The following is a 20,182-nucleotide window of genomic DNA, read 5'->3' as shown; positions in this document are numbered from 1 at the left end:
GTGCACTTTTAAGTTCCGCCCTCAAATGTGGGTGTCCTCAGAACATCGTGTCTCTTTATAGCCTATGAAGCTGAAAATCATTCTGGGGTTTTGTTATCTAATTCAAGCACCACCTTTCAAATCCACAGCAGGACCCACAAGGTGACTTTTCAATTTAATAAATACAATCTAAAAACGGCTCAATAATACATGCCAATACTGAATCCAAATCAAGGCTATTGACCCTGGCACTTACAAAAATCAGCACTAATTAGAGGTGGCTGTCCAAACCATGCTTCCTTGGGAGGCAGTTCAATTGAATTCAATAGGGCTTAATTCTGAACGTACGGTTCTTAGTTCAAGTTTTGTTTCTGGTGTATTTATGTAGCTTTTGATTTGATTCAAAAGCTTCATTTTGTATTGAAATTGATTTACTGCAAGCCATCCAGACTATGTTGTTATAGGACAGCATATAAATGTCATTTTTTAAATTAAATTTTTATTCCGTTTTCTTTTTTAATTAATACATGCGTCTCATATCCACAACAGTATGTTACATTCCCTCTTCCCTCCCCTCCTGGGCTTCCCCCAATTCCACTTCTGATTTATTTCCCCCCCTATTTCACACTGCTGTTGCTAAAAAATACACTATATTATTTCTTCATCTTCTCCATATTTTTGTTAATAAAGATGTGAGTGTTTATTTAAATCCTGCCATCAAGTCTATGGTCTTCCTTTGTTTCTGCAAATATACTATGAATGGTTCCCATTCTCTTTCAAAGTCACTGTTGTCTTTTTCTCGAAGTCTGTCCGTCAGTTTTGCCATTTCTACATAGTTCATCAGTTTTTCTTGCCATTGTTCTTTAGTTGGTATTTCTCCAGTTTTCCAATTTTGTGCTATCAAAATTCTCACCGCTGTTGTAGCATACATGAATAATGTCTCTTTTCTTTTGGTAGATCTTGGCCTAGAATGCCTAACAAAAATGCTTCTGGTGCATATAAATGCCATGGATGAAGGTATACATGGTCAAACTGTAGCCCAGGTAGCAATCATAGCAAAAGCAATAGGGACTTGTGGTGCAGTTAGGATCCAAGCCCCTGCAATGCAGGAATCTCAGCTAAAGCATCCATGACAGACAGCCATCTAAACTGTGCTTCCATGTGACAGTCCTTGAGATATTTGAAGATGGCTATCGTGTCTCCGCTCAGTCTCCTCTTTTCCAAGCTAAACATACCCAGCTCTATTCAACCGTTCTTCATAAGGCTTGGCTTCTAGGCCCTTGATCATCTTAGTTGCCCTCCTCTGCACATGTTCCCCGCTTGTCAACATCCATCCTAAGTTATGGTGTCTAGAATTGGACACAGTATTCACAGTTATGCCAGCCTTCCCTAACCACAATGCTCTCCAGATGTTTTGGGCAACTCCCATATGCTCTAACCATCCACCATATTGGCTGGGGCTGGAATTGGAGGCCAACATTTGGAGGGTACCAGGTTGTGGGGAGATGAGTTAGGGGGTATTAGGAGGACCTGCAGGGCAGACCTGCCTATAGCCCACTGCAAGGGTGGTAGAGGACTCACACCTTTAATATTTATGTAGAAGAGGGAATTTCATCAGTTGTAGAATGCTTGATGGCTAAAATGCCCTCTTCCACCCAGCTGTTAAAAAGTGCAGGAGATTTATTCCTCTCTCGCATCTGGCCATTCTATTTACAGGCTCCTAATACAAGCCTGCAGCATGGATTTCCCAAGTTTAAGAGAAAGGAGGAAGGGGGAATTTGGACCACTCTGAAGTGAAGAATACACACTGATGAGATGCTCCTGAACACAACACACTAGACATGAAAGGAAAACAAAAATTATCTCCGTATACCACCTAATAACGAGATGGCTGAGACTTCCGCTTAATGTTTACACTAACAGATACCATGGCAACATCACACTTTGTGACTTTGCACTGACTCCACATGTCACATGCCTTCGTATCTGCTGATGCAGCAACCGTTAGGATCCAACTCTAAAAAGGAAATTAAATTTCATCAGGTGTGAAATTATGATGCTTGAATGGAACGGCTGTCATTGTTAAGTAATTAATAGGGAGCACAGCAGAAAATGTTTCTGCATTATACACCATTAATCCTAACAGATTCGTCTAAGTGTCTGTTAATTGTGGATCAGCTCTCCATAACAAACGCCCTATCTTCGAATGAAAGTAACTACAAAGTTCCTCTTCGTTTCATTTGTAGTGGGTGCCTGCAGCGATTGCTACATGACAGACCTGTGGAAAAGGGTTGGAAACTGTACAAATGGCATAAAATCCACAGCTTTAGGATTCCCAAGTGATAGATCACATGCTTGCTTCACTCAATCGTCTTTGCAGAACAAACCTATGCATATTTACTCAGAGGTAAGACCCACAGTGTTCTTTGGGGCTTCCTCCCTAGTAAAAGCATTTAAGACTGTAGCCTAATTCAAACAACTTGTATCCATCAAAGGAAAATGAGCCTGACTCTTTTTAAAAAGGTGTCAAGGGACTCAGTTTCCCTTTGATGTTCAGAAGTTGCGTTCATGCAGTGTTAGCTGGATTTATACATGCCCATTGAGAAAAGAATAAACCCTAAAAAAATCTTCACATTAGATGTTCTTTACTGTTTAACCTAATTCTGGGGCATGCAAAAAGGATTTTTTTAAAAAATAAGCAATTATCCTTCTTACCGTAATGGCAACAAAGTATCCTAATGTACACCCATGAAGGATTCCTTTCAAGAGTTCAGTTTGTGCCTATTTAAGTAATACTTGGTGGTAAGTTTAAATCAGTTTAAACTGCTATTATGTAAAACAGCTTTTTGCTTGCTTTCATACCTGTAATTGGGGATGTCGGGGAATTTTGTTGGAAATGAGAACATATTCTTCATCCAAAGTATAGGATGGAAATCAATTCATTATATGATCACCGTCGACTTTTGCCGATCTCAGTCTGCAAATGATAAATAGTTGATGACACACACGCACCCTTCGAGTTGAAATGAGTGGTGTAGCTTAATTAATTAATTACATAAAACTCTGTCCCAGCAGACACCAAGATACAGTTTTCATTGGAAGCTGAATTCAGTGGAATGGGAAAAAAGCACAGCTCGTGAGAAACACAGATCAGAATAGAACTTGATGCCTTCTCACTTCCCTACCTGTGCCATCCTACCTGGAGACTAGGATAGCAGCACACTTAGATTAAGTGTACAGATTTACCTGTACAGCCAGGGGATGTAATAATTCCAGGAGGAGGGGCAGAGCTGATAATGAGCTGGTAGATCATGAGATCTCCTTAAAATATGGGAAGTTCTAGAAGGAGTGGTTGCGTAGCTTGGGCATACTTCTGGATCCTTGGCTCAGGTAGCCTCAGTGGTGTAGAGTCCCTTCCATCAGCTTTGGCTGGTGGGCCAGCTGCACCCCTTCCCAGACAGAGATAGTCTAACTTCCGTCATCTATGCTCCGGTAACCTCTAAGTTAGATTACTGCAACATGTTATACATAGGGCTGCCTCTGAAGACGTTTGGATACTTCAGCTGGTGCAGAATTTGGCAGCCAGGTTAGACACCAGGGTAAGACGGTTTGAGCATATTACACCAATCCTGCCCCCACAGCACTGGCTGCAAATTAGTTTCCGGGCCCAATTCAAAGCGCTGGTTTTGACCTATAAGGCCTTAACCAGCTCAGGACCGCAATACTAGGTTGTCACTGAATTGCCCTAAAGCCATATACAATATAAAGAGAAGATTGAGGTCCTTCAAGTAACATGTTCAAGCAGGTGGTGGGGGGAAGGTTGATGACTGCAATGGATTTCTCAGAGGGGTTTCACTAAAGATGTAAAAAGGTATGTTACTCCATATTCATTTCATTTCATGCAGTGCAGTTCAGCTCCCAAAACCAGTGCTGCTGCTCATTTCACTGTCCACTTGGATGAAATTTTACACAATTAATTATGCAATCATTACATATGCCACACCAGTCGTTTCAATGGAAATGGAACAGCTACTTATTGTTTTGTATCATTTGCAGACTGGAAACAACAAAAATGTATACGTATCATGTTCACTGGATTTATTTCCATTCTGGAGAAGGGACAATTTCTGCTTCCATGTCAATTTTCATTGGGATTTTCTCACATCACTCAATGGGCACACACATCTCCCACCTTGCTGCATTTCAGGGAAAACATCATGTCAAAGTTTCACCTGTTGCATCTTCTCTTTCATTGTAAATTCCACAAGAAGAAATAGTGGAGCCTTCAGCATTGATAATTAATGATCACCTTAGCAAATGCACCAGGATAGAAACTATGTAACATTCACCTCGCAATTATCTAGTGCTGAAAACATGTTCACACTGTTGAAAAGACTCAAGCTACAATACAAGAATTTCTACTAAATTCTGAGTTACCTTTCTAAAAGGACATTCAAGATGATATGCCAACACGATGCTGCCCATCCTACCCAAACACATTCACCCAAGATTTCAGGGCCTGGAAATTACTAAAGCTTTGGGCCGAATGGCCATTTGGTCTGCCTCAATAAGATTATTATGTTTGATAGTTCAGCTGCCCTTCCAGTGAAGCTTTGCTTTCAAACATTTCATACCCCAGGGCTCGAGATGCACCCTAGCTTTAATTGTCCTTGAGCAAATATCAACCCCCCCCCCAATTTCAATGTAGCACATACAAGCTTTACTTACTCTGATGAGCGTCAATTGCCTTCCTCCTTCAGGAGAATCAGAGCTTGATCTATTGCCTTGTGTGTGCCATTTTAAATAGATTCCTTCTTGAAGGGCAATACAGCCACTGCTATGGAGTAAGGATAATGAAGTTTCTATGAGTGATGTTATCTCAGAAGGGAGGAGGACATATTTTGTATTGATAGATTTGGAGGTAGTGATTATGCCTGACACTTGCAACCCAAGAATTGGCACTTGGTCGCTTATTAGTCCTTCGGGGCTCTGGGACCTGATAAATCTACTTTGATAATTTGCTGTAGGGTAGAGTGAGCTTGACAGTCGGAGAGGCCTACACATTACAGGCATCTTTATGAAAGGACAACACACAGTTAGCTAATGATATCAACTGAACTACCAAACAGCCTCATTGCATGGTTCCCTGCATTTCTCCAATTAGCGTAATAAGTAGCTGGTGCCTTCTTATGCTCAATGTCAATCCTAGAGCTCTGAGTTCTAATTACATGTAGGTAGCTGTGTTGGTCTGGTGTAGTCGAAACAAAATAAATTTTTCTTCTTCCAGTAGCACCTTAGAGACCAACTAAGTTTGTCATTGATATGAGCCTTCGTGTGCATGCACACTTCTTCAGATGCACTGAAACAGAAGTCCCCAGACCCTTATAACTAGTGTGAGGATGGAGAGGGGTATTCTCAGGAGGGTGGTGGGAATGGGTGTTTGACTGATACGGTAGGTGTGGAAACTCGTTGATGACTGTTAACGACTGCAATTTGTCTTACAGGAAAAAGCAAGGGGTGAGACGGCTAAAGATAGCTTTATCATGTATAATGAGATAAGAATCCAATGTCTTTGTTCAGGCCAGGTCTCTCCATGGTTCGAAGTTTGGTAATGAGTTGCAGTTCAGCAACTTCTCTTTCCAGTCTATTTTTGAAATTCTTTTGTAATAAGACAGCTACTTTGAGATCTTGTATAGAATGTCCTGGGAGATTGAAGTGTTCTCCTACTGGTTTCTCTGTCTTGTGATTCCTGATGTCAGATTTATGTCCATTTATCCTTTGGCGTAGGGTTTGGCCTGTTTGTCCTTAAGCTTATCTTTTCAATGCTTGCTTCTGCCATGTCACTTCTGCTTCCGGCAAGGCAGATCTCCACATTTCATTGGCCATGTTGCATTCGTGTCTCTTCTCCTAACAATACTAGGAACCATGAAGGAAATAATCATTGCCGTAGCAAATTATTCTTTGAAGTAGTGATTCTCAAAGCTCCTTCCTGCATGCACTCACAAACACACATGAAACCAGTCCATCATCAATGGATCAATTGCATGTAACATGGGATTAAATTACAGTTAGCCAGATGCCTCCATTTCACTATTCCAATCTACAGGTGGCGAACTAGGGTGGAGCAGTATCCTATCTCTGCTATTAAAATTTATTTGTGTATATATAACAATATATAAACAAACAGTATAGTGAAAAATAGAAAAATAGAAATAGGAAAAAAAGAAAAGAAAAATAGAAAAGTGTGAGGGGAAAGGCCCCTCACTTCACATTAAAATACAATAGCAGGTGATACACCCATCTTAATTTGAACGTATAAATTGATTTAGGCCATCCAAATGTCCACAGGAAGTTGACCTTCATAAGAAATGTGCTCAAATGTCCTCGGAAAAACAACTACCAGACTTTTAGAAGACATCTGAAGGCAGCCCTGTTTAGGGAAGCTTTTAATGTTTAATAGATTATTGTATTTTAATATTCTGTTGGAAGCCGCCCAGAGTGGCTGGGGAAACCCAGTCAGATGGACGGGGTATAAATAATAAATTGTTACTATTATTATTATCAGACAATTACATAATAAATGGTGGGTGTTCTGGTTCTTATTTTTATAGAATTCCATCAGTTAAGTCACTGGATCCTCTATTCCTGCTTAATGCAGTACACTTTCCCCCATGGACAGATGCCAGCTCCCTTGGCCTGAAAGCGAGATGAGCGCCGCAACCCCATCGTCGCTTTTGACTTTACTTAACCGTCCGGGGGTCCTTTACCTTTTTTTTTTTACCTGAGCATGTAACTATTAGCTCTCATACAATGTTGCTCTAAAGTAAAGTACTAGTATTCCAGGAGTCATTTAACCCTTGTATAGTCTTAAAAACAAACCAGTGCCCCTCTTTCTTCTTCTTTCCTTAAACACCTGAGCGCACAATCTTAATGCGGCTCAGATACAAGATGGGAACCTTCAAAAATTCACTTTGATCACTTTAGTGTAAATCTTTCCAATTACCTGAAGGGAACATTAAGGTCAGGGCAGCCATAAAAGGTGGTTGGGATGGAGTTAGCAAAACAGTACTTCAAGGTGAGGTTTGTCTTTGTGTCAGGGAGAACTGCAGATAATAAGTAGTTTACTTCTTGACAACAGACAGAGAAAAGGAGGAATGGGTTCCATGGCAGTTGTCTTTGCAATGTTCTTAGGCCTTCCTGGCTTATTCCCTGTTCACACACATCACAAGGTACTCTTTTAGTTTTCACCTTTCCTCTCCTCTGTGGCGTATCCAGCAATTAGCGGAGAATAAATTTAGAAGCAGCAGGAGCTAAAACGGACATGATATTCAGTACAAAGTTCATCCGACGATTTCACCACTACCACCACCCCTCTTACGACTGGAAGAACGGAAGGTGTGAGTCTGCACACTGCAAACTGCTGGCAGCCAGAAGGATCAGCTTTGTGGTGTAAAAATAAAAGAACAACAGAAGGTTAGGGGGGGGGAGTAAGAATTTCCGTCACAGTCATTTTTATGGTATTTTAGGACAGCTGTTCCAGAGAGGAGAAAACCTAACCTGTCCAATCATACCAAGCAATATTCAATTAAATATTTGTACAAGGAATACTAGTAGTATCCCCCTCTTTCTCCCATGCACACTCCATGCCACCCCACAGAACTAATCTAGGGGGAGCAGGAGATGGAGCTCTCAGCCGGAACTCACCAGAATTCAGTGGAACTCACCAGAATTCAATTCCAGCACATCTCAGGTAGATGCCATTACCATTATAAAAGAACAGGGGGAATTCCAGCACCTTTTTCTAGAAAAAGAGAACTGAGACTGTTCTGTTGCATTAGGAGAAATTCTTGAGTGGATGAATTTTTCGCCTTAGTGCTATGTTGAATATATCTCATCATAATATCGAGAAGTGAGTGTATAGTTACACCACTTCAAGGACTTTTTGGACTTAAAGGGTTTGCAGAGTCTTATTAGTTATTGGATGGGCTCGCCAATTGTCTGTGGTCATTTAATGCCAGCAGTTCTCGCCATGCCAGCTTGGTCTGTGCCGTTATTAAAGCCCAAGCATACAGACTTGGCACTTTGTTGGTATAGTAAATGTGAGCTCTGACCTTTAGCCGGTTGAGCAGAAATTGTTGATCTCTAGCTCAAAAAAAGGTGTGCCTGATTTTGTCTCCAGTGCAAATCATCTACTCCCATGGCACAAAAGAATGACAGAAAGAAGACTGGTGTGTTTTTAAACTTCTTTCTGTACTGTATATTCTACAATATGATACACAGTTGTTTTAAGGCTGTTGAGGCCCCCTCCACAAGATTAGTATTGCTTTGCCATCCCACACATTAATATTCTACATTATTATTAATATTTCCACCCTAGTTTCCCATCACCTCAACCACCCACTTTACCAGATCTTTTGTTTGCCTGCCTGGCACAGAAATCTAAACAAAAACATTCATTGTTCTTCAAATTAGTCTTTTCTTTGACAAGATTACCTAAAATGCATATCCCATCAGAAAGGGACACTTACGTAATATTTCAACTGTTGCTGCATTTGCCTAAGTTCTCCAAAACCAGTTACTAAAGACTCTATTTTTCCTTTTCTAGGGAGAAATCCTACAATGGATACAATGGAGACATTTCCTTCTGCATAAACCATTCTTGACTTACTTGCTTGTTCATTATTTAAATTTATAATCCCTCTTCCCCATAAAGGAAGCACAGGACAACGCACAATAAAATAAAATAACCTAAGAGATATTTAAAACAATATTATAACATATTGCAGACAGCAGTTAGAACAACCAGTGTAGAAATTTAATAGAACTGATTGGCCAAAAGCCAAGATTTTTTTTTAAAGCCTTTACATGTTTTATGAATGCAGGTAGAGATTTATTTATTCCTCCATTTTCTGCTTCTAACAATGCATGCTGCTGATTGTTGATGAGAGTGGAGAGAATCTGCATTTGAAAAAAATTGTAAGTTGGTTGTGTAATACCAATGCAGGCACACAGACAGTAAAAATGCACAAAAACAATGACAGCGAACTGAGCATGAGCTAGCTCAGAGATAAAAAAACAATGACAAGAATTTCAGCGTGAAAAGGTTAGTGAAAGAGTGAAACCACTTCTTGTGTTTGTCATTCAGAGCACCCAAGTTTGGTGGGAATAAGTTGAGAAATGAAACCAAGAATTTTCAGACATATATTACATCTCATCTCATATTACATAGTTTGGGGCCTTAAGATTTCTAAGAAAATGTGTAACAGTGGATTTGAATGCTTTCCACACTCTCCCTTAATTTAACACATCATCAAATACCTTGACTTTTATGATTTCTCTGACTTTTGGACGTACAACTATCCCTTCCTAGATTGTGGCCATGCTGATCTTTGGATCCCCCCCCTCCCCTTTCAGGTAAAGAAAGCATTTGTCTATTGCTTTGACAAACCTTTCCATCAAACCTAATTCAATGTGTAGTGGTGGCAGAGATACATATTTGATGTAAAAGACATGTAACACTGTTAACAGCCTGGCTAAAAGTTGGATCTCTCAGAATGTGTTTTGCTGTTGGGAGAGAGCCAAAAGACTACGTCACAGATTTTTATTTCTGCTGGACATTGGACATTCTAGACAGTAGACTGGAATCTAAACATACTGTACAATATGTGAATTTGCCATCTCCTATAGGACCTGTTGCCAGTGAGTCACTGGCTGGTCCTTAAAAAAATGTATATGACATCTATGTGTACAGTGACATCAAACGCTGGAGAAGCTTCCTGATGTGGAACGTCCCATTTTCATCTGAGAAATGTTGGAGGGTATGTAGTTTATTAAGGGTGGTGATGATTGTAACTGTCTCTGTAGTAAACTACCGTTCCCAGGAGGCCATGAAGGAGGCCATGTTTAAATGCATGGTGGATGGGACCAAGTCCTTGCTCTCCTGGAGATCTCAGGGAGGCTTATAAATGTTTCCCAGGAGGTCTTCCTTTGAGGCAATTTAGTAGGCCAGAGCCATATTGTGAGGGACAGGGGATATCGCGAAGTCCCTCCCCTCCTGAGTTCAAGCCCGTCCCCGAGCAAAGGGGAAAGCAGGGAGAGTTCCGATTCCAGTGGGGAAGCAGGAAGTCGTGTCCGAGGCTCAGGCAAGGTAGAGGAGCCAGGGTCCCAGGTGGGACAGGAAGGGGCAAGCAAGGGGGGAAGACCCATCCCCCCAACTCCAGAATTACGCAGGAAAAGGAGGGGCAAGAGGATGGGTCTGCCAAAGCTTTTGTGTTGGAGAAAGACGCGCCAAAAGCCATTAGGAGGTTCTGAAACCGACTGACCACATCACTCCGTGTAAATAGCAATGACTTGAGCACTGTAAATACGCAGCACCAATAAAAGAATAAAATGCAGAGCTGCGTGGCGTCGTTACTCTGAAGTAGTCCACTCCGGCCACCGTGACAGCAACCTCCTAATCATTTTTGGGCTACTTTGGAGTTGCCGGGATGAGCGTGTCAGAGGCGGAGAAGTGGCGGCAGATCGCGGAGCAAGCCCAGCTAGAACTGCAGCAGCTATCGCTGCAGGCGCAGGGAGAATTGAAGGCAGCTAAAGAGGAGACTAAGAAGGTCCAGGACGACCGGCTACAACTTGCGGAACAGGTGAGAGAGCTTCAGGAAAAAGAGCAGCAATTAAGGGCGGTGGCGGTAGACCTCCAAAACAAGCTGGATGCAGAGAAAAACAAGGCGGGAGGGGCACCCCAAGTCCAAGTGCTGCCAGGAAGGAGAGCTGGGACCCTAGTTAGCAAGTTCAATGGAGACCCGAAGGAATTTCAAGGCTTTGAGACTGAGATTGTGTATGCTCTTGAGCTGCACCACGATGAGTTCCCTGATGATGAGCACAGAGTAGCGTTTATTGTGGAGCACCTTACCGGGGCAGCCAGGGAGTGGCTAAGACCGTTAGTTGCAACTGGACGCCAACAGGGAGTGGAGACCCTGTGCCTTCTTCTCCAGGAAGTTGACACAGCCCGAGCGCAACTACACCGTGTTTGACAAAGAACTTCTTGCGATCCACGCTGCGTTCAAACATTGGAGACACTTCCTGGTGGGCGCCAAGCACCCCATCCAGGTGTGCACAGACCACAAGAACCTGGAGTTCTGGAGAACTGCCAGGGTGCTCAACCAGCGGCAGATACGGTGGGCAGAGTTCTTCTCGAACTTCAACTTCTCCATACACTACATCCCGGGAGAGCAGAACGTCAGGGCGGATGCCCTCTCCCGCAAGCCAGAGTACATGGAGGAGGAGGAGCCACCAGCCCCAAGGCACATTTTCCCCCCGTCGGCATGGTCCTGCGGAGCAGCAGTGGTGAGCGAGGCAGAACTCACAGCACTGACGGCAGCGGATGACTTTGCCAACCGCATCTTCAGAGAACTGAGAGGGGGGAGGGAGCAGGCAAAAGACTTTGCAGAACGCAGAGGGCTGCTTTTCTACAAGGGGGCACTGTACCTGCCCACCACCCAGCTCAGACGTACGGTCCTCAAACAGATGCACGACAACCCAACGGCGGGGCATTTTGGAAGGGACAAGACCACTCACCTAGTCATGAGACACTTCTGGTGGCCAGGGGTGAGGGAAGATGTTCGAGACTATGTACGGGGCTGTGACACCTGCCAGCGGGCAAAGGTGGTCAGGGCAGCGCCACCAGGGTTGCTGGAGCCCTTAGCCACGCCACACAGGCCATGGGAAGTGCTGTCCATGGACTTCATCACAGATCTGCCTTCTTCCCGGGGTAAGACCGCAGTGTTGGTGGTGGTGGACCTCATGTCCAAAATGTGCCACTTTATACCGTGTGCCAGGGCAGTCTCTGCAGAAGAGACAGCCAAACTGTTTGTTGATCACGTTTTCAGACTGCATGGATTACCTTTAAGGGTTATTTCGGATCGTGGCCGCCAATTTGTTTCCAGGTTCTGGCGGCGGCTCATGAACCTCCTGCAGGTGGAGGTCAGCTTGTCGACGGCTAGACACCCGCAGACCAACGGACAAGCGGAGAGGGTCAACGCCATTCTGCAGCAGTACCTGAGATGCTACGTCAGCCAGAGGCAAACGGACTGGGTGGATCGCCTGCCACTAGCAGAATTTGCCTACAACAATGCAGTGCACGTCTCCACAGGGGTGTCGCCCTTTAAGGCCAATTACGGGCGCGACCTCAGATCTTTCCCAGAGAGGGAGGGGGAGGAGGTGGAGGAGGGCCCACAGGCTGAGGATTGGGCAGAGGAACTGGAGACGGTGCACCAGCAGCTCAGAGAACACTTGGAGAGGGCCAAGGAAGCGTACAAAAAGGGGGCAGATCGCCACAGGCGACTAGGGGAGGTCATCAGGGTGGGGGACAAGGTGTGGTTGTCCTCGGAGGGCCTTCCCACCAGAGGGAGGTGCAAAAAGCTGGCACCCAAAAGGCTGGGCCCCTTCACGGTCACGCAACAGGTCAACCCGGTGGCATACAGGCTGGCACTGCCAGAGGACATGAGGGTGCATCCAGTGTTTCATAGATCGCTGCTGTCGCCGTACAGGGAAAGCAGCAGGCTCCGAGACAGCGAACAAACCCCCGAGGGAGGGGGGGAGAGGGAAGGCAGGGAGCAACTCAATGAGGCCACGGCCATCCTGGATTCAAGGTGGGGGGTGGGGGGACTGGAGTACCTCATGGCATGGGAGGAGGCTCCACCGTCCCAGAATGAATGGGTCCCAGCCACTCAGATACAGGAGGAATTCTTGGTGGAAGAATTTCACGCCCTCTTTCCCCACAGACCCAAGCCCTGGCACATGGAAAGGGAGGGGGAGGAGGAGGAGGCACGGGAGAGCAGCTCACCATGGCGCTGGGAAGCGGAGTTTGAGGAACCAGAGGATGAGGTATGGGTGTCACCGAGATCCACCCAGTCAGAGGAAGGAGCAGATTGGCAGAACGTTTTTACCCCCACCAGCTCTGACGCCACGGACTTTTTGGGATTCCCGTCCGCCCAGGCGGAAGGGGGGGGCTCGCAGGACTGGGGGGAGGTATTCACACCAACGGGCTCGGAGAGCAATGAGTTCTTAGGCTTCCAGTCGTCACCGACACATGGGGGGGGCCTGGGGAGGGGTGAAGGAGAGCTTGGGAGGGGGGTGGATGTGAGGGACAGGGGATATCGCGAAGTCCCTCCCCTCCTGAGTTCAAGCCCGTCCCCGAGCAAAGGGGAAAGCAGGGAGAGTTCCGATTCCAGTGGGGAAGCAGGAAGTCGTGTCCGAGGCTCAGGCAAGGTAGAGGAGCCAGGGTCCCAGGTGGGACAGGAAGGGGCAAGCAAGGGGGGAAGACCCATCCCCCCAACTCCAGAATTACGCAGGAAAAGGAGGGGCAAGAGGATGGGTCTGCCAAAGCTTTTGTGTTGGAGAAAGACGCGCCAAAAGCCATTAGGAGGTTCTGAAACCGACTGACCACATCACTCCGTGTAAATAGCAATGACTTGAGCACTGTAAATACGCAGCACCAATAAAAGAATAAAATGCAGAGCTGCGTGGCGTCGTTACTCTGAAGTAGTCCACTCCGGCCACCGTGACACATATAAACTAAGATGTATTTCAAGACTTAGCAGGGCACAATCAGTGACCTGAATACACTGGCCTCATCCTTTTACACTTCAGTTGACTTTGAAAGGATTTAAGCAATAGGTGATGTGCACAACTACAATAATATGAATGAGTGTGGGACTGACCTCCAGTCATACAGAATGTTTACTTTTTACTTTTTCTATTGCTGCAATTCTCTGCTTTGTACTAGCGGCTGTGAACACAATTCTCCCAGAAAATCCTTAGTTGCAGGGCAGATTTAGTTAAGTCTTGTTTGTAAGAAGTTGCTTCATTTCTTCAGACATAGGAAGTGGAAATTTCATCTCCAGAACACATGTACCAGTACGCTATCTTAGGAAATGATTCCTCGCACAAGCACCTCCATTTGTGCAATTGACTGCAAAACTCCACGTGAAAACCACAGCCTACTTCATGTGTGACAGCTTCATTGGTAGCTGTGACAGATGGGGTTCCACAAACACACATTTCTATATAGACAATGGTAGAATGATTATACCCATGGGGCAGTGTCAAAGCTGCCAGCCTTAAATCTCAAGTAACTGTTCCTAGCACAATATTGACTCCACTTCTGTATTCCTATATATAAACACACAGGTCAACCCAAGGTGCTGTGTCTGAATACAAAACTATCCCAATGGAATGCAGCAAATTTCCAATTTCCCCATGCCCAATGCAGCACACATCCATGGAGGTTCAGCACACTGGGGTGTTACAGGAAACAAAAGGTTGATGTGCACCTTCCATGTCTCCATTCACCTCTTCTCCCTGTGCCCAGTCAAGGGAAATGAGATCAAAGTGCTTTTTGCTTTTTCAGTAGAAGGGTGAAGCCTGAATAGGTCTTTGGGAAGTATATAACACAGTGTGGCGAATGTGAAACTGTTATGTTATGTTTTTGTTTCGCAACCAACCTAGCGAAGGGTTAACCCAGACTCCTGGTTAACTGACAGCAACATTCCATGGGAGGCGTGGCCTGCATGGGGTCTAAAAATGGAAAGGGGAACCGTTATGTCAGTGGGCGGTTGGGGGTTTTGTGTGGGAGCTTGGGTGGTTGTGGAGAAGGTAGATTTAGAGTAGATGAAGTAGTTGATAGGTATTCTGTTTATTTGATTACCAAGAACGTTACCTGTGAAATTAAGTTTGTACCAATGTTACCAGAAAGCAACCATTAAGATTCAAGCCAATAAATATCCATCTTTAAAGTGTCATACCAGTTATCGTCTATTTCATTTTCCAGCTAAGGTATCCAGGAACCCAGTTGGTGGGGAACTCTTTTAAACTGTCAAAACTGCCTTTTAGAGGAGAAAGGTTAGTTTGTGGCTGAGAGTGCACCGAGAAAGGGGGGGGGGCTAAAGGAGGAGACAAGTTCAGGATGATAATAAAGTTACCTCAGGAAGGAGGCTAGCTTTACAGTAAGGGAGTTTCTAGTGAAGTGAAACCCTTATCTGAGTACACATAGGAACAGTCTTACTTATAGCCCCAAGTCTATATAGGTACCTGGCCACGTTTAGGCTGGAAGAGGACTCTCTTTCATTTTTGAAAACCCACGAGTGCTAGAGGGTTTAAAGAAAGGCTAGAGGGATAAGTGGGAGGTTTGATATACCTCAGAAATCCCTGTTAGTGTTTTTAATAATTGAGAGGTCAAAGTAATAAGACGGAAAGTAAAGGACTTTCGTCCCACACAGCTCTCCTGTTTCCTATTATGGTCTGTCATTGCCTCTGAAGGTGTCATGCCCATCAACTGCAGCAGAAAAACCAGGACATCCCATTCCCAACGCCCCGCACCACCCCACCCCACCCCATGAGAGTATGGTGACCATTGCTCTTGCATGATTTCTGGCTGATATATCACCCTGAAAAAGTGTTTCTTTGGGCCCACAATCTCGTGCAGTGCCCCCAAACATGCGTTCTTGGGCGCCATGCCTGACAAAGCACTTTTCCTGGGTCTGCGATCTTGCGTGGGTCATGTGACTTAGACCCAGATGATGGTGTCCCCGATTTTGGCTGCATCATGTTGGAGGGTCTGTGATGTTCCCATGTATGCATGATAGGAATGAGAAAACATGTCTGTTCTCACCTCGCAGCAGGAATTGGCAACCTTTTTTCTCTCCTGTAGCAGGCCACATTCCCTTGTGGGAGGTGTTAATATATCAGGGACCACATGCTAGTTGTGGCTGGGACTAAAAACAGTAGTGGGGCCAAAGTGGGCAAGGTCACCTACCTCTCTGTCTTTCTTCCACCACTTCACTCATACACTTCCCACCAAAGGATCCACTCTGAGGGAGCGGAACACTCTGGTCTGAGTTCTAAACCAATGGCTCACAGTGTTTGAAATTAGGCCTACGGCTGCAAAACTTTCATGTGAGGCCTTTTGTCCGCCACTGCCCTATGGGGGAAACCCTCTACATATGACCACTCACCTATGGTGGGCTGGATCCAATCCAGTATTTGTGAAAGAGAAATTTGCGCAGAGAAGCACACAGTAAGGGATGAAAGGCATTGCAAAAGGAAGATAGCCCCACACACAGAGACTCTGTGGATTTACCATAAAACTATGCTACTCAAAACCATTTTAGATGCGCAGAGCCTGATGCTGCTTTCTTCCAGTCCGTATGAATTTTCCATTCATCATAGCAGCTGAAGAATGTAGCTTTTCATTATGAAAATGTGCAGCACAATGACCCTTAATGGGTATTATGACTCCGGTCTCCCATGCAAATGTGTGTTTAGATCATTCCCAAATGCAAGAGATCTTGAAAGCAATCATTACTGCTTTCTATTCAATTCCACACATAAGTGGTACTTTTCAAATCTCGAGATCCTTGGCCTTCGTGGAATGGGTCTTTCATATGCACACACATATAGAGACAAACAATTAGCATCCTACAAAGTGGAACACCATTATCAAGCTTATATATATATATATATATATATATATATATATATATATATATATGATGAAATGGGAGGAAGTGGCACATTGAAATGCATTTTTAAAGTAATCACTACCCATCCCTCATGATGGGACTTAGTTCAGTTTAGTACGTTTAATCAGATAATTCTGATTCAATTCCTTGAGAGGTATCACAAAACACACAAAGGGGTGCATCAACAGACTTGAGGTAACCCCAAGATATGCAGATGTACAAAACATATTAGGCTCGCCATACATCAGGAAAATTCCTGACGCATCCTGGTTTTTGTGTGTAAAATGGTGTCAGAGGGGGAAAGGCAGGGAAAACCCGGACGTATGGCAACACAATGGGAAAAGGAGTGTTCAGTTGTGTTTGTTGTCACCAACTGCCTGAGGTAATACAACCCAGAGTTTCCTGCCTCTGTGACAGAGGACACAGTAGTGTGGTAACATCTGAGCTTCCCTTGCTGAAAATGCCTTCCCCAGATATGGCTGTCTGCCTGCCTCACATTCCCAGCTGCTATTTCCTTCCATTGATTTAATGGAAATGTTTTATTGCATCTTTCAGTTATGGTTAGCTATATTTTTATGCTTGTGTGGTTGGTTTTTATACTTGTAAACTGCTTAGGAACCCATTGGCATATTAATTAATTAATTAATATAAATAGAAGCAGCCACCTTGCTTTTCACCCAGCCCACATCTTCCCTGGCTCTTTCCTGCCCCATCTCAAGCCCAAAGTCATTGCAACCACAAGAGACACAGGATCTGGTAATTCTAATCTTCTTTTTCCATAATCCCAATGGCACAGTGGCCCACACTACAGGAAACCCTGTGCGTTCACCGTTGATTGGCCTAAATTGCCCTTGCCGACATTGTAATTCTGCAATGGAAAACTGCATATTGGAAAAGCAAAGCAAAAAGGCATTCAACATGCACATTATCTGAAGTTATGAAAGACTTATCTGCTCTCCTCCCCACAATGGTTTTTTTTACAGGATTGTTATGTGACACATTTAGCTTAGAGAGAGAAAACAAATCATGGTTGACGAGCAGTCAAGTGCCTTTTTGTAACTGATTCACAATTCCTCTATACTATTCTTAATTTGTGTTACTACTGGGCCTTGCTTCCCCCACTCCATACACACACACATACACACACACACACACACACACACACACACACACACACACACAGCCTCTTGTGTAAACAGTTCAATGCATCTGCCCTGACAGTAACGCAAGTTCAAGGTATCAAATCACAAACAATTCTTAAAAAGACACACAGAGGACAAAACTCATTCCAAAGCTTTTGAGCAGAGCTCTAAAAATAGCTCGGTGAACAGAAGCTTCAACTTTAACTCTTATTTTCCTTAAAAACAAAGTTCCATTATTGACTGAATGGCTTTCCATCATATTAGAACTGTGTGTGCTATTAGCCCTTAGATCCAATCTGAATAGGATAATTCTATTTTGCATCGATTTAACATTTTACTGAGTTATCCGAGCCACACTGTATTGTCTCGGAGGTGAGAGCTCTGAACGATTCCATTTTTCGACTATCCCTCCGCATGTCACACCTGCTCACGTAAAGCAACTTTAAGAGAGAGAGGAAATTCCAGAAGATGTAAGCAGTGAAGGACAGACAGGTTGGAAAAAGCAAAGCAGTCACATTTTTATTTTGAAAGCAACACAACATCTGGCCCACCTCTCATAAAATATGCTCACGGGCCATAATCACTGAAAGATGCACTCATGTGCTTGAAGATTAGATGCTGCTAGTAGCCTTGCTGTCTACAGTAAAACTGCTGACAGAGCACAACATGAATAATTTATCGCTGCACTGGTGCATATGAAGCAGTGTACACAACACCATAGGTTTAGTCATCGATTTTTACAGGGATAAAGCAATTTAGCTGCCTTGCCGTCTCGACCGAATGCCTTCACATCTAGCCAATGGCATGACAATGACCCAGGGTGAGGGGTGGGGGTGGGGTGTTGAAGGGAAAAGGGGGGAATAGACCCTGGACACCAAGATTTAATTTGTTTATTTCTTTATCCTGTGTTTAAGGTGGCACACACAAACGTCCCAGCCCATGCTCAGCCCTCATTCCAGATGCCAGGGGCTTTTTCATTCATCTTCCCCCCCCCCAGTGGTGGGCTTTGGTAAGATAGCAGCTGGAGCAAGGACAGAATCTTGCACACAATCCCTAAATGTGTGCTATTGCTATTTTTTGTATTGTGTTTTTACTATATATTTTTTTGTTGGGAGCTGCCCAACGTTGTTGTTGTTGTTGTTTTTGTTGTTGTTGTTGTTGTTGTCGTCTTCATTATCTTATCATAGCTGCCAAGTCTCCCGTATTCCCCAGGAAACCCCTGTTTTTCCAGCCGTTTCCCACTGGCAGCCCGGATTTAACCCCCCCCCCCCCCGTAAATCCCCCGTATTCTTACCAGCCCGGGGAGGCTCCTTCTGCGCATGTCTGGAGTCTCTGGACATGCGCAGAAGCGACTTCTGGCGCTGTGGCCATTTTGGAAATGGGCAGAGCATGCGTAGAAGCGGCTTCCGGTGCCGATCCTGGATTTTTCAATCTGGGAGTTGGTACCTATGTATCTTATTTTCACAATAATTCATTTTGGTTCTTAACCTAGATATTTACCTGTACAAATATAGGTAGTGGTAGTTGTTGCCAGTGCTTTTGTTCTAGAAAAAATGTGCTGGTACTTGAGAACCCCCAGAAAAAGCACCACTATACTCTACTATACTATATATAGGGACACAGGAGGCACTGTGGGTTAAACCACAGAGCCTAGGGCTTGATGACCAGAAGGTCGGCGGTTCGAATCCCCGCGACAGGGTGAGCTCCCGTTGCTCGGTCCCAGCTCCTGCCAACCTAGCAGTTCGAAAGCATGTCAAAGTGCAAGAAGATAAATAGGGACCGCTACAGCAGGAAGGTAAACGGCGTTTCCATGTGCAGCTCTGGTTTGCCAGAAGCGGCTTTGTCATGTTGGCCACATGACCTGGAAGCTGTACGCCGGCTCCCTTGGCCAATAATGTGAGATGAGCGCGCAACCCCAGAGTCGGTCAGGACTGGACCGAATGGTCAGGGGTCCCTTTACCTTTACTATACTTTCTTCTTCTTCTTCTTCTTCTTCTTCTTCTTCTTCTTCTTCTTCTTCTTCTTCTTCTTCTTCTTCTTCTTCTTCCTCAACCCCTCATCTTGCACTCCTCATCTGCCATCACTCCTCTAAATCCAGCACTGCTTTTCTTCCCACTCTTTTACCTGCATTAACCATCTTCAGCTGTATTCCACCCATCACCACACTTCCTGTATGCATGGGAAGCCTGGTCTGTTCGATGCCAGGAAAAAGGGTTATTTCACTTGGGGAATTCCTCTCTATCTTCTTTCCAGCTCTTATCCCACCAGCGTGTACACTTCCTCAGGGGTAGAATTTGGTCTTTCAAATTTCAGTGGTGTCCTGTGTGAGCCCAGATTTCTGCCGTCCCCCCCCCCTGCTGCCTCTCGCCTTCCATTCTGCTCAATTCACTACATCATAGCTGTGATGCCCTGCAACACCCCCTAGGCTCAGCACCTAGTGCAGGGGAACCAGTCACACTGCCCTAAATTTGCCTGGGATCCCCTGCGATTCCCCTTAGATCATCCCCTTAGATCATGCATCAAATCTTCACACTGCTTTATTTT

The sequence above is a fragment of the Zootoca vivipara genome, chromosome 1, assembly GCF_965207765.1.
Source record: "Zootoca vivipara chromosome 1, rZooViv2.hap1.1, whole genome shotgun sequence".
In the NCBI taxonomy this organism is placed as follows: domain Eukaryota; kingdom Metazoa; phylum Chordata; class Lepidosauria; order Squamata; family Lacertidae; genus Zootoca; species Zootoca vivipara.
Note: the sequence above shows the minus strand (reverse complement) of the source record.